This window comes from Triticum dicoccoides, chromosome 7A (genome assembly GCF_002162155.2).
Source record: "Triticum dicoccoides isolate Atlit2015 ecotype Zavitan chromosome 7A, WEW_v2.0, whole genome shotgun sequence".
Taxonomy (NCBI): domain Eukaryota; kingdom Viridiplantae; phylum Streptophyta; class Magnoliopsida; order Poales; family Poaceae; genus Triticum; species Triticum dicoccoides.
Window position 1 is genome coordinate 310615180 of NC_041392.1, and position 4403 is coordinate 310619582.

The following is a 4403-nucleotide window of genomic DNA, read 5'->3' on the forward strand; positions in this document are numbered from 1 at the left end:
CGACGGGGTCGCATGGGTGAGGAGATCCATGGATCGGGACGGGGGTGCAGCGCTGCTCTCTCCCTCTCTCTCTCTGACGGCGCACGCACAGGAGGAAGGGATCGATGGGGGGAGATGGGGATCGATGCAGGGAGGCTAGGGTTACAGCGGGGAGCGACTGGGCTAGTGGTCGGGAAGCAAGATGGCCTTGGGGGCCGGCCCAGGGAGAGGGAAGTGGCCAGAGGCCTGCTGGCTGGATGGGCTTCGCTTGAGTTGTGCTCTCTCTTTCTCTACTCTCCTCTCTTAACCAAAAGAGAAAAGAAAAAAAAAGATAGAAGAAGAAAAATAGAAAGAGAGGGTATGGATGGAATTGGGCATGGGAGTAATTTCCACAGACTCGCAAAAATGCGCATGTTCCAAGAAAATGGAGTGGGCATTTTTGAAAGTTTATTTGATTTAAAATCAAAGGGTTTGAATAGGAAGTGAGGGTTAGGAAGGTCCAAAAATGTTCGAATTTTTGGTGGAGCTCCGAAAAATGGGGAAAGGACAAAAAGCAAAGTTTGGGGACCTAAACTTGAAGAGAGAAAAGGCACGTGATTATTTGCAAGTGTGTTCATGGGTGATTCCGAAAATGGAATATTGAATATAGCTCCCTAATTACGGGAGGATAGGTTATAAAGAGAATCACCATGTGAATTCCCTCGGTTTAAATGGACCGAAGCTCCATGCAATTTATTTATAGAGTTTTAAAACGGGTTGCATGATGACGTGATGCAATGCACATGATGCGAAGATGAAATGCAACGGACCAAACAAATGACAAGGAAACAACAACTAATAATCGGAAGACACCTGGCACATCGGTCTCGGGGCGTTACAAAATTATTGTCGAGCAATTGATAGAAAAGCGAATAATTATGAGAATATATAGGCATGATCATGTATATAGGCATCACGTCCGTGACAAGTAGACCGACTCCTGCCTGCATCTACTACTATTACTCCACACATCGACCGCTATCCAGCATGCATCTAGAGTATTAAGTTCATAAGAACAGAGTAACACATTAGGTAAGATGACATGATGTATAGGGATAAACTCAAGCAATATGATATAAACCCCATCTTTTTATCCTTGATGGCAACAATACAATACGTGTTGTTTCCCTTTCAGTCACTAGGATCGACCACCGCAAGATTGAACCCAAAGCTAAGCACTTCTCCCATTGCAAGAGAGATCAATCTAGTAGGCCAAACCAAACTGATAATTCGAAGAGACTTGCGAAGATAACAAATCATACATAAGAATTCAGAGGAGATTCAAATATTGTTCATAGATAATCTTGATCATAAACCCACAATTCATCGAATCTCAACAAACACACCGCAAAAAGAGTTACATCGAATAGATCTCCAAGAAGATCGAGGAGAACTTTGTATTGAGATCCAAAGAGAGAGAAGAAGCCATCTAGCTAATAACTATGGACCCGAAGGTCTGAAGTAAACTACTCACACATCATCGGAGAGGCTATGGTGTTGATGTAGAAGCCCTCTATGATCGATGCCGCCTCCGGCGAAGCGCCGAAAAAGGCCCCAAGATGGGATCTCATGGGTACATAAGGTTGTGGTGGTGGAAATAGGGTTTCGTGGTGCTCCTGGATGTTTTCAGGGTATATGAGTATATATAGGCGAAGGAAGTCGGTCAGGAGAGCCACGAGGGGCCCACGAGGGTGGGGGCGCGCCCAAGAGGCGCGCCTCCCTGCCTCGTGGCCTCCTCGGTTGTTTCTTGATGTCCACTCCAAGTCCTCTGGATCACGTTTGTTCCAAAAATCGTGCTCCCGAAGGTTTCATTCCGTTTGGACTCCGTTTGATATTCTTTTTCTGCGAAACACTGAATGGGCAAAAAACAGCAATTTGCACTGGGCCTTGGGTTAATAGGTTAGTCCCAAAAATAATATAAAAGTGTATAATAAAGCCCATTAAACATCCAAAACATAATATATAATAGCATGGAACAATCAAAAATTATAGATACGTTGGAGACGTATCAATTACCAAAAAGGGGGAGATTGAAAGTGCAACTATCCCTGGGTGGTTTTGGTAATTCCTAACAACATATAGTTCATTGAACCAATGCTATTTCAAGATGATCATTTCAAAAAGTTCAATGATTGGCATGGCATGGATTATAAATGTGGACCCCTCAAAATGCTAAGGACACAAATTGCCTCAAGCTCAAGACTCTACATTTTCATTTTAGTGATCCAAGATCACATTGAGTCTATAGGAAAAGCCAATACTTTTAAAAGGCGATGAGGTGTTGCTTAATGGCTTGCTCGCTCAAAATTCTTAGTGATATGCTCCAAAAGCCCACAACCACTTTCTCATATCCACATATGTCCCAAACCAAAAGTCAAACTCGGCCCCACCGAAATTATCTATCCGGCGCCACCGAGTTCATTTGACATAGCAACTGCCAAAAACCCTAGTCACTTCGGTCTCACCGATAGGGATCTTGGTCTCACCGAGATGGGATTGCAAACTCTCTATTTCCCTTCGTAACGTCTTGGTCCAACCGAGATGAGCGATCGGTCCAACCGAGTTCGCAATGCAAACTCTCTGTTTCCCTTTCGTAACGTTTTAGTCTCACTGAAATGAGCGATTCGGTCCCATTGAGTTTGCCTGACCAACACTCTGTTTGCCTATTACAGAAATCGGTCCTACCGAGTTTATGTGATCGGTCTCATCGAGATTACGTTATGCCCTAACCCTAATGAAATCGGTCTCACCGAGTTGATCATGTCGGTCCCACCGAAAAGCCTAACATTCCCATTTTGAACTAAATCGGTATGACCGAGTTTTATGATTCGGTCCCACCGAGTTTGGTAAATTGTGTGTAACGGTTAGATTTTATGTGGAGGCTATTTATACCCCTCCACCCACTCTTCATTCGTGGAGAGAGCCATCAGAACATGCCTACACTTCTACCATTCATTTTCTGAGAGATAACCACCTACTCATGTGTTGAGACCAAGATATTCCAATCCAACCATAAGAATCTTGATATCTAGCCATCCCCAAGTTGCTTTCCACTCAAATCATCTTTCCACCAAATCCAAACCTTTGAGAGAGAGTTGAGTGTTGGGGAGACTATCATTTGAAGCACAAGAGCAAGGAGTTCATCATCAACACACCATCTATTACCTTTTGGAGAGTGGTGTCTCCTAGATTGGTTAGGTGTCACTTGGGAGCCTCCGACAAGATTGTGGAGTTGAACCAAGGAGTTTGTACGGGCAAGGAGATCGCCTACTTCGTGAAGATCTACCCTAGTGAGGCAAGTCCTTCATGGGCGATGGCAATGATGGGATAGACAAGGTTGCTTCTTCATGGACCCTTCGTGGGTGGAGCCCTCTGTGGACTCTCATAGCCGTTACCCTCCGTGGGTTGAAGTCTCCATCAACGTGGATGTACAATAGCACCACTTATCGGAACCACGCCAAAAATCTTTGTGTCTACATTGTGTTTGCTCCCTCCAAACTCCGCCCTTTACCTTCATATGCAAATGTTTTACATTCCGCTGATATACTCTTAGACTTGCATGTGTAGGTTGATTGCTTGACTTGTGCTAAGTTGCTAAAATCTGCCAAGACTTAAAATTGGGAAAAGGCTAGATTTTTATTTGGTCAAGTAGTCTTATCACCCCCCTCTAGACATACTTTCAATCCTACAGGGCTCCATTCGGCCACGTATATTTTCAAAAGTCCCAACACTTTAGAGTATACTTCGGCGTCTCAAATATTGCATTATATGCATCAGCTCCAAATCATGTCTTTGGTCAATAGTTGGGTTGCCCGGCTCCTGTGATTATCACCTTACGTTCCGCTTGTTCAGCTAAGGTACTAAAGGGAGAACTACTGCGATTGTGTATCTGGTTTGTCCGGTCAAACACCTCAGTATAGAAAGCCGAAAACTGACTATGATGATATGGCGAGAGCTGGTCGGCGATTCGGTGACTACCTTGTCGGTGTCAAAACCGGCGGATCTCGGGTAGGGGGTCCCGAACTATGCGTCTAGGATCGATGGTAACAGGAGATGGGGGACACGAGTTTACCCAGGTTCGGGCCCTCTCTATGGAGGCAATACCCTACTTCCTGCTTGATTGATCTTGATGAATATGAGTATTACAAGAGTTGATCTACCACGAGATCATAATGGCTAAACCCTAGAAGTCTAGCCTATGTGAATATGGTAATGAGTATGTGTGGTGTCCTTTCCGGACTATCCCCTATGGTTTATATAGACACTGAGGGGATCTAGGGTTTACATGGAGTCGGTTACATAAGAAGGAATCTTCGGTCGCCAAGCTTGCCTTCTACGCCAAGTAGAGTCCAATCCGGACATGGTGCAGTCTTCGGTCTTCATGT